Source organism: Symphalangus syndactylus, chromosome 13 (genome assembly GCF_028878055.3).
Source record: "Symphalangus syndactylus isolate Jambi chromosome 13, NHGRI_mSymSyn1-v2.1_pri, whole genome shotgun sequence".
Lineage (NCBI taxonomy): Eukaryota > Metazoa > Chordata > Mammalia > Primates > Hylobatidae > Symphalangus > Symphalangus syndactylus.
The window spans coordinates 125,721,224-125,734,445 of record NC_072435.2 but is presented as its reverse complement, the minus strand read 5'-3'; the positions used below and the strand labels follow the sequence as shown (position 1 = coordinate 125,734,445).

Sequence of the window (13,222 nt, the reverse complement as noted above, 5' to 3'; positions counted from 1 at the left end):
CTCAATTTTCTCATCTGTAAGGGAGACTAGTAGTCCCTATCTGGCAGGGTTCCTGGGAGGATTAACTGAGTTGATCCGAGACCAGTGATGATAATGGAGGCTAGCATATAGAAGTGCTCAGTAAAGGTCAGCCATTACCATTTTATTGTAAAGAAACTCTGCATTTAAAAAAATTAAATTGAAATTCATATAACATAGTTAATCATTTTAAAGCGAATAACTCCGTGGCATTTAGTACATTCACAGTGTTGTACAGCCCCCTCCTCTACCTATTTCCAAAACATTCTCATTACCGCGAAAGGAGACTCTGTACCCACTAGTGGTCCTTCTGCGTTTCTCCCTGTTCTCTGTCCCTGGCAACCATGAATCCACTTCCTGCCGCCACTATGGCTTTATTTAATTCAGGACATTTCATATAAATGGCATTATACTCCATGTGGCCTTTTGTGTCTGGCTTCTTTCACTTAGCATGGTGTTTTCAAGGCTCCTTCATCTCGTAGTAGATATCAGATCCTCATTCCTTTATGGGGCTGAATAATCTCCCACTTTATGGATATATCACACTTTGTTTATCCATTCATCCACTGTTTCTACTTTTTACAAAGTTTTTAAATTGATGCACAATAGGTGTATATAGTTTTGAGACATATGTGGTAATTTCATACATTCAAATAATTTATAAAGATCAAATCTATGTACTTGGGCTCTCCATCATCTTAAATATTGTCTTCATGCTGGAACCATTCTATTTCTTCTCCTCTAGCTATTTTGAAATATGCAAGATATTATTGGAAACTACAGTCACACTACTGATCTATCGAACACTAGGTCTCATTTCTTCTATCAAACTCTGTATTCGTACCCACTAATCCATCGTTTTACTATTGTGAATAGTGTTGCTATGAATGTGTTGTGAATATGTTGTGTTTGAGTATCTGTTTTCCATTCTGTTTGATCTAAGCCTAGGATTGGAACTGCTGGGTCCTGTGGTAATTCTACATTGAACTTTTTGAGGAACCACCAAACTGCTGTTCACAGTGGCTGCACCACTGTCCACTCCCACCAGTCATGCAGGAGGGCCCCACTTTCTCCACATCCTCCCCGATGCTTGTTGTTCTCCGCCTTTTTGAGTAGAGTCATCCTAGGAGGTGTGAAGTGGTATCCCATTGTGGTTTTGATTTGCATTTCTCTCGTGACTTAATGGTGTTGAGCACTGAAATGGTTTGTCTGTGTCCCCACCCAAATCTTGTCTTGAATTGCAATCCCATAATACCCATGTTTTGTGGGAGGGACCCAGTGGGAGGTGATTTAATCATGGGGGCAGTTACCCCCATGCTGCTGTTCTTGCGATAGTGAGTGAGTTCTCACAAGATCTGATGGTTTTATAAGGGGCTTACCCCTCTTTTGTTCTGCACTTCTCCTTGCTGCCGCCATGTGAAGAAGGACGTGTTTGCTTCTGCTTCCACCATGATTGTAAGTTTCCTGAGGCCTCCCCATCCCTGGGGAACTGTGAGTCAATTAAACCTCTTTCCTTTATAAATTATCCAGTATCAGGTATGTCTTTATTAGCAGTGTGAGAACAGACTAATACAAGCCTGTTTGCCTGTGATTATTGGCCATTTGTATATCTCCTTTGGAGAAACGTCTGCTCAAGTCATTTGCTCACTTTTTTTTTCCACTGGGTTGTCTTTTTGTGCATGCATTCTTGTGGAGTGAACGGACTGCCTTTGTCCTGCTGGTCTGCATGTGGACTCCCAGGCTTTGGTTCCTCTTCATTCAGTTGTGACTCCAACCTCCTGAGTCTCTGCCAACCTGAAGCACCCACGATGTCACTGGCCTCTATGGCACTCCTGGGGCAGGGAGTAGGTGGCAGTGTTATCAGCCTTGCCTGGCTCTCCCTCCCCACATCTGTGAAACAGGATAATAATACCTTGCTTACAGGGCTGTCATTATAATGGACCAGAGTAAGCCCATTCCCAGATGGGAACCTGAGATACAGGCTGCTTTGGAATGGCTTCGCGTCCCAGTGACACCCATTAAATCCTTAATATTTCTAAGTGCTCTGAGATGCTAAGATGAAAGGAATGGTGGTGTCAGGCAAGCATGTTATTATCTGGATTATTACTTCCCGAGGGAGGACACTTCCTCATTTTCTTCCATGCAGGTGGGACAGGTATGGGGAGATGCCCAATTTGAAGGCTGATTTGTCTCTTTGGTTCTCATCTAGAAAGATTTTTTTTTTTTTCCTGATCCAAACCATCAAAGCTCCCTAGCAGGTTTGAGGAGGTCTGAGAAGCTGGAGTCACTCACCAGTTTACATGAAAACAGACCTGAGAAGCTGGGATCATTCACTAGTTTACATGAAAACAGACCTGGAGGCCCTCAGCTGCTGGGAGCCCAGGCTCCTGCCTGCTCTCAGGGCCCCAGATCAACCCACCTCCTAGGGCAGGCTCTTTATGGAGACCTCACAACCACTCCTCATTCGGGCTGGCTTTGTTTTGATTCTCCTGACAACCTTCTTTTTTTTGGACTTTAACAAAGCGTATATACTAGTTTGTTGATTTCATAAGTGAACTTATGGGTGTAATAACCGTCTTCTGCGCATATATATTTGAGATGGAAACTAGTTAAGGTTCAGTTTAAAAAATATTATTGAACAGCTGCTATGAGTCAGGCTCTGGAGTCAGCAGCAGTGATAAGTCAGACATGGGTTGTGTTCTCAGAAAGCTAATGATGTGGAGGGAGGAGACACAGGATACAGAGGAAATACGTGAGGACATCTGTAAAAAGTGGTAGTGATGAGTGCCACCAGGAAACATGGAACAGGGCCGGTGACAGAGGAACACGGAGGGGAACCATTAGATGGAGACATTGGGGAGGGCTCCTGGAGGAGGAGATGTGAGAGCTGGCACCAAAATCAACCCAGGAGGCCAGCCACGGTGGAATGCGGGAGAAAGGTGGGATGTGGGAGAATGAACGGTGGGATGTGGGAGAATAAACGGTGGGATGCAGGAGAGGGATTCCTGGGAGGATGGAACAGCCAGTTCACAGATCCTGAAGCAGGAACGGGTTTGATGATTGAGGCCACAGACAGGAGGTCTGTGTTTTCATGCACAGTGAGTTGAAGAGGTAGACAGGGCCCACATCACGCAGGGCCTTGTTGAAGAGAGACGATTCTGCTCTTAGATACATCAGTCAGCCCTTGCTGTTGTTAAAAGAAAAACTTTAGCCAAATTAAATTTAAAGGAGATTAATTGAGCAAAGAAGGATTCACAAATCAGTCAGTCTCCCGAGCCAGGCTAGGCCCAGAAACTCCAGCACAGCCATGGGGCAGAAGAAGATTTATAAACAGAGAAAGGAAAGTGAAGTACAGAAAACAGAAGTAAGGGACAGAAACAGCCAGATTGGTCAGAGGCATTTGAACCAGGGCAACTCCCTTTTGAATAGGGGCTGGGTAAAATGAGGCTAAGACATAGTGGGCTGCATTCCCAGGAGGTTAAGCATTCTAAGTCACAGGATGAGATAGGAAGTCAGCACAAGATAGAGGTCACGAAGACCTTGCTGATAAAGCAGGTTGCAGTAAAGAAGCCAGCTAAAACCCACCAAAACCAAGATGGCAATGAGAGTGACCTCTGGCTGTCCTCACTGCTACACTCCCACCAGCGCCATGACAGTTTACAAATGCCATGGCAACATCAGGAAGTTACCCTATGTGGTCTGGAAAGGGGAGGCATGAATAATCCACTTCTTGTTTAACAATTCGTCAAGAAATAACCATAAAAATAGGCATGATAAGAGATTGGTTACAGCTCTGTGTTTGCATGATTTGGACACAGTTTGAACAGTTGGCTACCTTTCACTAGCCAAACTCCTCATCCCAGTGACCTTCCAGGAGCTGCCAGATGAAGATGCCATCAGCATTGGGAGCCACACCGGGTGCTCTCTGGGCTGCAGAAAGAAACGGGGCATTAACTGACCTTCTTAGCAAGCAAGTGGGGTCTCCCCTAAAGTGGAGCCCATCTCGAGGTGGGGCCTGCATGGACCGTGCCTGCTTGCATACACGTCATCTCCCCATTTCTCCCAGGTGCTGTCATACGCAGAGCACCTGCTGAGCCATGTGACGTGCTGCTCTCTGCCAGCCCCGATCGCCTTCCTTTCCAGCAGGACTTGCGCTTCACGCTGGACCTTGAGGCCCCCTGGAGATCTGCCATTTTGGGCAGGTTCTGCTCACAGTGCCAGTAACTTCACCGAGGAAAAGAGTGACAACTTCAAGGCCGCATGGCCCATCTGATTTTCATCACACAGGTCCCCGCAGGAGAATTTCCACGGCGTTTCTCACTCTTTGTTTGCAAAGAATTTCTTTTTTTTATCTTTATCTTTTTATTTTTCTTTTCTTTTCTTTTCTTTTTTTTTTTTTTTGAGACAGAGTCTCTCTCTGTTGCCCAGGCTGGAGTGCAGTGGCACGATCTCAGCTCACTGCAACCTCCGCCTCCCGGGTTCAAGCAATTCTTCTGCCTCAGCCTCCCGAGTAGCTGGGATTACAGGCACGCGCCACAACGCCCAGCTAACTTTTGTATTTTTAGTAGAGACGGGGTTTTACCATGTTGGCCAGGCTGGTCTCGATCGCCTGAGCTCGTGATCCGCCTGTCTTGGCCTCCAAAGTGCTGGAATTACAGGCGTGAGCCACCACACCCAGCCTAAGAATTTCTTAGAATTAATATCTGCACTTGGCCCCACATCCTCTGAGTGATAAATTAGAACTGTCACTTTAATTGTTGAGAGAGGATATTCAGAGAATAGTGGGTGATTTTACAAGCAAGGATAGGTTTGGGGGAGCATGTTCCGGGTGCATTCTCAGGGTCTCGTGCATTCTTTCAGACACTGAAGACATCCTGATCTGCAGTGGAAGCAGAGCCACAGTCATTCCCCTTATCCACCGGGGACGAGTTCCAAGACCCGCAGGGGATGCCTGAAACCTCGGATAGTACTGACTTCTATGTATCTAGTGCACAAATTTATTTTTCCCTCTTTACAACTTCATAGATTTAAGGTTCATTCTTACCAAAGATCTTAGCAACCTTAGCTTATAATTCCTTTTCTTTCCTGATTAAGTGGAGAACTTTCACCTTTTCACACACACACACACACACAAAAGTGCTTTACGGCTGCTTTTGCCACGTGCACATGGTCTTTTGGGACCATCCTTAAGTCAAATAAGGGTGACCTGGACGCAAGCGCTGTGACACAGAGAAAGTCCAGCTACCACCAAGATGGCTACTGAGACGCTGGTGGGCGCGGAGTGTCATGTCTGCAGCGTGAACATGCTGGGCAAAGGAATAATTCATGTCAGGGATGAGGTGGAGAAGGACCGTGCCAGGATGCATCATGCTACTCAGAATGGCACACAGTTTAGGACTTATACATTGTTTATTTCTGGAGTGATCCATTGCATATTTTCAGATGGTGGTTGATCAAGGGTAACTGAAAGCAAAACCTGACTGAAAGGGGCTGCTGTGTTCATCTCAGCAATGCTGACGCCCTGGAGGCCAGAAGAGTAACCATCAAGCTAGTACCTGGGCTCCTGGCTGTAAGCCCACCCTCCATTTCTGGCCAGGGCTGAGGAATTCTCTCTTCTCTTTATTTTCCTCTTGATTTGAGAAGGTCAACTCTGAGCATGCTCTAAACACAAATCAGCATCTCTACACTTCTTCAGCACCAGGCGTTGCTACTGTCTTTCTGATTAGAAAAAAAGAAATATCCAGGAATTCTGGAAGACGGTGATTGATTTGCAGCTATGCTGCGATGGAGCTGAGAATCATCAGCACAACCCGTGCTGGTGTTCCACAAGACGTCCAATCAATTCATCCGATGACAGGTGCGTTGTGTCTGCGATGCACGAAGCAGCGGAGTCAGGTGCTGGCCAGGCTCCACCGGGAGCAAGGAACAAGACTCCCCAGGGGCTCCTGGGCCACAGAAGGCAGGGACGTCCACAAACATACCACGAGTAAATAGTTCCAATGTGAAGAAGGCTGAAAATGCCACAGAAGTGAACCGAGTGTTTTGAAATTCTTTCTGCTGAAGGGATTGAGAAGTAAGTGGACTCTTCTAGATTTTCTTTGGAAATGCCACCGAAAGGGATAAAAGTAGGGGAAAAGTTATTTTAAATACACTTTTTCTAAGCATTTTCTCCATTTCTCTTTAAAAGGAACTCTTCCGTAAAGGAGGATGACCGAGCCATGAGTTATAATATACACATGATATATAGAAAGAGGATGTGAATACAGTTGCAGAAGGGCATCAAAGCAGAAAACACAGAGGGAATGACTTCAGGAAGCTGAGGACCAAGAGCAGTGCTAGCCATGCCAGTGACCATGGTCGCTGAGAAGCTGGACGATGGATGTTTGAGTGACCGTCAGGAGGATCATCAGCATAGGACCAGGAGGAAACAGCAGGCGAGTGAATGTGAACTCCGCTCTCAACGGGGAGATGACGTGGGTCTCCGAAACCTACAGATCTGAGCGCTTGCTGTCAGGTCATGGCAGAGCTCTGACTGCACTGCGGAGGGAACATCTGTGGTTTTGTCCTCCTGGAACCTAGTCCCCCTTTCCTGGAGTCAGCATCCCATTTGACCTGTGTGAGTCCAGCCCCACCCCTCTCCTGTAGCAGCCTCCGGCACGGGACCCGGCGCTGGGCCATTCGCAGCATTGCCACAGGCAGCAACGGTGATTGATCTAGGAGTTGATCATTGATCCTAGCTGGGTGCTCAGGCCAAGGGGATTGATTCTTGGTAGTTTTAAACTCTTTTTTCCACTGGAATTATAGCTAATACGCTGAAGCTAGATATACTGCCCATCTGGCTTTTAGACAGGGCAAAACTGCCTAGAAATTAAAATGAAGTCAACACCTGTGAAAGCAGAAACAAGAGCTTGAGAGAGACTGAGTGCTGGTGAGAATTTCTGAACCCCTTGATCCAGCGATGCCTGAAGCCAGAACTACTTGTAAACTTTTCAGTCATGCAATCCTGTCACTTCTCTTTGTTCTTAAGTGCATTTTAGATGGTTTCTGCCACTGACCACGGAAACATCCTTCACTAACAGGGAAGCAGACTTACCCCATTTGAGAGCCTCAGAAGGAAGATGGCATTCATGCAAAGGAAGCATGCGTTGGCTCTCACTTCCTGAGAGAAAGCCTGAAAATGAAGCCAATCTCATTTTCTTTCGGAGATGAGTCTCTTGATCAGAGAATGCCTCAGCCCCCTGTATCTGAATCTTAGCAAGTGAGAGAATGCCTCAGCCCCCTGTATCTGAATCTTAGCAAGCCAGAGAATGCCTCAGCCCCCTGTATCTGAATCTTAGCAAGCCAGAGAATGCCTCAGCCCCCTGTATCTGAATCTTAGCAAGCCAGAGAATGCCTCAGCCCCCTGTATCTGAATTGTAGCAAGCGAGAGAATGCATTTAGGACAAGCAACAGCAATGGCTCCAGTGTGTTCTTGGCTGCTCTGTTTCTAAATGAAGATTCACTTGGAGGCAGCCTTTGCCGCAGGGACACCCAGATCTGACCTTGTTCTTGTTCTTTTCAATCATTTTAGCAAGTGCTCAGAGCCTACTGATCTGATTTGGAGATGACCCATGAAAGCAGATATTTAGATAATATTTTTACAGTGCAGAAGTTCCCGACTGCCTGGAGCATTAGGTTAGAACTAGTGAGATAAAAATATAATGAAAATAATAGAAAGCTTTGACCCTCAGATTAAAAAAAAATCAGTGGTGAGGAAGTTCAACAGAGAATGTGGTTCAGGGCAGAGAGGCTGATGACTAAACCCACACCTCTTAGGAGTGTGATATGGCTGCAAAGTCCGTCCAAGAGCCTCTTAGACAGCTCCCAGCTCTGCCAGAAAAAAGCAGTTCATCTTTCCTATACAGGATTTTAAAATCATTTTGAAGTGGATGAATTGGGAAAGATTATTTTCGTGAACTGAATATATTGTAGGAAATCTTGTATGCTCTAATCTGCTGGTTAATATACTAATCAAGAAAAGTTTATAAAACTATGTAGCTAACAAGAAACATATTGGTTTCAGTGACTTCTGCTAAAGCCAGATTATGTGAAGATTAAATCTAAAATGCTAGCAAAATAATACTGAATCGATCTTTCATCATCTGTGTGGCCTGTTTTATTGACTTGTTTGTTTATTGTTATCGTACCAACGAAGCATGGAAATAGTGTCACTGAAAAATTCAAATGGCTTATTGTGTTGCCAAGCATTTTGTTAGAGTCCCTTGTCAATTTTTCCTTGGAAATGAAGTTATTTTTCAGGAAGAATGCCTTGGCTGTGTCCCTAACTCTAACCATATCAACATCGTTTTTAGGTTGATTGATTTTAACAGTGTTAGATCAATGAGGTTATAGCTCATAAGTTAATGATCACAAGGTTGGGGAAAATTGATCTCTTATGAAAAATGTGTTATCACACCTAATGATTGAGTACAGTGTTCTACAACAAACTTCCATGCAGCATGATCTTCTGTAAGAAGACTCCGAGTTTGGAGACCACGGGGAAAGTCAGTAACGCACTTGCCTCAGGGGCAAAATTCAAAATGAATGCCAAAAACCTAAGATGCTCAAAATCTAAAATTTTGAATAAGGGCTGATTGAGAGATGTGCCAGGCCGGAACCCCAGGTGCAAGAAAGACAGGGAAGCAAAGTCACCACAAATATCTTCAGAGACGACTTCTCTGCTTGTCTCACTTTCGATGGGGACAGCGGTCATGTTTGACAGTTTCTGTTGACTGGGGTGCTCTTAAATGGTTTTAAATTAATCTAAGTGAAGTAAAATGATAATGAATTCTATCTTGGTATAAAACTCTATTTATAGTTTTTCTTAAGTGTTCATATATCTGCTTTTCAAGTATTCAATACTTTTAACTAATGTTCTGGAAAAAAACATTAAAAACACGTAAAATTATGTTTAGGAAGCTCATTTTTTCTCTCCCCTTCAGGAAAAATCATGGCAGTGAGACTGAAGGTTATAAGTGCATGCTTCATGGAATGAGTAAATCTTTCAAAAGAAGGAGAAAGTTCTTCATCTCCTAAGTAACACTTGATGCCAAAACCCAGAAAAAGTGTATATTGACCTTAAACGTTACACTAACTGATAAGCAAATATTTACTAACATTCTAATGGACTTTGTGTTTTCAAAGCCTGATCCAACTGACAAAAAAGCTGCATCGATTGCTTTTTATTCCCTCAAGTGATTAGTAACTGTGGCCAGGAGTTTTGACCTTAATTTGGATCAAGGTTAAGCCAAAGATATTTGTGGCGTTTTTGATCATCTAATCTTCCCATTAGCAGTGAGATAAGAAACGGCATTCGCTCTCCGAGTGCCTGTTCTGAGAATCGCCACGAGAGGGCAGCAGCAGCAGCTGTTTCTCAAAGTCTGTGCTTGACCTGCAGGTGGACAGACACAGAGATGGTGATGGGAAAACCCCGTCGTGTTCCAGCCGGGAGGTGGACAGAGGTATGGTTCTGCTACCCTGTTCTCTCATAGCCTGTGACACTAAGCTCAAATCCATTATTACACTGATTAGTATAGCACTCTGTTGCGTGAGAGCCATGCATTATGGTGGTAATAAATTTAAACCCAAAACATCCGAAGTGTAACCTCATCCCCACCTCTGCTTGCTGTGTGGTCTATAGTTTGTCAGTTTTGTTAAGAAAAATAGGAAAAGGATGCAAAACTTGCCCCTCTGCCGCAACCTTTGGTGTTGCCAACACCGGGCTGAGAAGACACTATGATCCATTATTTTTTGGTTTTGGCACTAAACTTTCTATTGCAAAGTGGGCACAGAGCAATTTTCGGAGGTTTTTTTGTGGGGAGATGCGGGAAGGGAAGGTGCTGCCTAACGACCTCCTATGTTAACCTGGGCGTCTTCTCCCCGCAGCCCCTGCGCGATGCTTGGCTTCACCAGCATTGTGATCCGTATTCCGATGAGCTCTCAGGACTCACCGTGATGCCAGGGAGCCGTCCTGAGCAACAGCTGAAATCTCTTTCTGCAGCCTTCACATAGGAGAAAGCCGTCCTTGTGATGCTTCTGTTCGCCGTGGAAGGGATCTGAGTCTGCAGCAACCTCAAGTCTTGCCTCCCCAGAAGAAAGAATTTGAGGAGGGGCACAAGAAGGGAGAGAGAGAGGCAAGTTTTAGAGCAGGAGTGGAAGTTGATCAAAACGCTTTAGTGCAGGAAGGAAAGGAAAGGAAAGTACACTTAGAAGAGGGCCAAGCAGGTGACTCAAAAGACCAGTGCACAGCTTGACTGTTTGACTTGGGGTTTTATTCGTTGGCTACTCCTGGGGTCTGGTGTCTCTTCCCCCCACTCCCAGGATCTTATTGGGAAACTGCTGATCAGTTTCAGCTGTTTTCTCTCCATTAGGGGCCTGCCTTTCCCTGGTGTCAGCTGTGATCAGTTATTACTTTCGAGAGACAGTTAGCAACCTCCTGACCATCACCTGATGGCCCCCAACACTCCTGGTGTGTGTGTGTCTGTGTGGCGGGGAGCCCTCTCCTGCCTGCTCATGCCCGACTAGCTAGCCACTGTAATGTTCCTACAGGCAACATCATTAGAGAGGGGATGGGAATTGTTTTTGCATTTGAGGCCAGTGCACAGCTTCTAAATCCACGAGTGCCCAGAGGCAGTTATGGGGACCACAGGCGTGGCTTCCTGGTCCCAGACAGTAGTACGTACTGGTTCCCTCACCCCTAAGGGGAGGCACTCCCCGCCTTGCCTGGTTCTGTGGGGTTTTTCTAGGAGCTATTTCTGGAGGTCTTGGGTGCTGTCCTCAACTACAGTCCTTCCACTGCTTTTATAAACAGCCAATTCCCCGTATTAAATTCCCTTTCTCCCTAAAATAACTAAGGTGGCTTCCGTTTCCAGCCGTTAAACAATGACAGCAATAGGTATTTAGCATAGATCAGGGGTTGGCAACTTTTTCTGTACACAGCCAGACAGTAAATGCTTTAGGCTTTTGGGGACTTACAGTCTCTGTCCCAGCAAGTTAATTCCGCCACTATAACACATTAGATGAATGGGCATGGCCGCTTTCCAATAAAACTTTATTTACAAAAGCACTCAGCTGGCCCACGGGTTGTAGTCTGCCAACCTGTTGCATAGAATGCTGAGTGTTTTACTTTCTGAAGTCAATGTGCTGTTGTTACCATGTTTACATAGGGGATAAAGCCAACTTTATCTTGTTCTACCCCCAGGTGTTTCCAGACTAGCCGATAGGAAATTTAAAATCCACGAACAAGCATCTTCTCATGGGCTCTGTCATTTATTTCTTCATTTATATATTCATGTGATCAAAGGCAGTTTTGGTCACCGACCTCACAATCCGTACAGTGGTAACTTGCCCAGATTCATCAGTCAGGGTCGTCTTTTCTGGTGGCGAAAGGCCATGACAGGTTCCCAAATTCTGCAACCAACGAGCAGAAGTCAAAAGACTGTTGTTTGATGGTTTATGTATCCATCTCCAGCAACCATAAGAAAGTGCACGGTGCATTGGACTCTTGCAATAGACAGGTGTTGAAGAGCGAGTGATTTGCGACCTAAGCCTTTGGACGGGCATTTGCAGACTCAGGGTGGTGTGGGGTCAAGCGTCGTGTGCTGGTGTGCGACACACCTTATTCCCTCTTTGAAAGGGCCTCCCCCACGATCAGTTCCCCAACCCACCCTTCCCAACAAAGGTAGCCCTGTTGGGAAGGGTAAGGAGGGGAGGGGCAGGGTGGAAAATTGACCACGGGGAGGCCCTTCCTCCTTTGTGTCCAGACAGCCAGATGGACACAGGCCCGCCTTGGCTGCAGGGGCCACGACAGGTGTGGAGATGACGGCGGGAGAGTGGACGGTGGGGGGACTGCCTTGTCATTTTCCACGATCTCCGATTTGGGGAGAAAGTGGTCCTCCTTTGGGATTAGTAGCACCTCCGCCTTTGGAACGCAGGCCGGCCTCACATGGGGCTCGCTCCCTCAGTCAGGTCTAGGAACCGTGGGGCTCTGGGACCTCTGCCTCCTGTGTGACCCTTGTCATCCCTAACACCCATGAGCGTGGGCCCATCAGCCAGCAGCCCGCCTGCCCACCCTCTGCTGCGCCCCCACTGAGCCCTGCACAGAGACACCGTGTAAGCCACCTCCCCTGGAGTCCACTGAGGGTCTCCTGTCCACAGCAGCCAGGGTTCTGCTTGTGGAGCATCTACCGGGAGTGACACCCCAGCCTCTAGGAGTTTCCGCCAGTGCAGGCCACCCTAGCCTGTATCCTTCATATCATGAGAGAAGCATAAGCCCCAGAGAGCCAGATTCGAGGACTAGAGGTGTGGGGGCAGTGGGGGAAAGAGTACTTGTTCCAGAATTTGAGATGGTACCAAATGGAGCCAGCGCCCCATTCCCAGTGATTTGGGATGTCAGTAACCTCCCCAACTGTGCTAATTGTTAGTGTTCCCTGCATATTGTGTGTTAAAAGATCATTCTCAAAAAAAGTAAAATCGTGACTGTCATGCAGATTTACAAATGAATGCATGTTAATGATTACATTCTATTCTGCTCACTAGTAAATGATGCAACCCGACAGATGTTACCACCAGTTCTAAAGAGAATCCTAAGAACAGACACATTTATAGATCGGGAATGCTGAAATGTCTGCTCAAATGAAGGCAAGCTTGATTCTTTCAGAGGGAGGAGGTCAACTGGGCGTCTACTGACCATCCTCCTCTTACAGGATCTCTAGTCTTTATAGGATTTGCATTTCTATATGAATGATTTTTGCATTTCTGCCAGTTATCTTCAACATAAAGATCTGTAATATAGCTCAAAGACAATGAAAGACTATCATCAGATGGGTGTCCTCTGAGACAAATAATAGTTTTCCATTGAAGCACAAACATTTTCTACATACAATTAGACAGCTAGTATTTAATAAATACGAAATTAATCCATGTGAACTTCTTAGGATAGATCTAAACTCATTTTCTGTAAGAAAATTGCTGAACACAGAGCTGGCCTCATAGGTACTCAGGAAATAGTGAATTAACAAACAGATAAATGAATGAATGAACGGTGACCGTCCTTGACTTCCTGTCCAGCTCATGCTGACTTCCAGATGACCAGTTAGTTGTTACCAAGACTAATGAAGCCATCTCCAAGAGGACAAGGATCCTTTCATAGAAACACAGCCTAGGG

The 13,222-nt window shown here is 45.7% G+C and overlaps 1 long non-coding RNA gene and 1 pseudogene across 1 annotated transcript; both read left to right on the top strand.

Annotated features, from left to right (window-relative positions):
• Window positions 1–1,448: 1,448 nt before the first annotated feature.
• LOC134732161 (uncharacterized) lies at window positions 1,449–11,304 on the top strand. Its single transcript, XR_010115046.1, has 3 exons — window positions 1,449–1,473; window positions 9,455–9,518; window positions 9,943–11,304. It is a non-coding gene; the product is annotated as an uncharacterized lncRNA (long non-coding RNA).
• LOC129460269 (uncharacterized) lies at window positions 2,799–4,701 on the top strand (annotated as a pseudogene).
• Window positions 11,305–13,222: the final 1,918 nt, after the last annotated feature.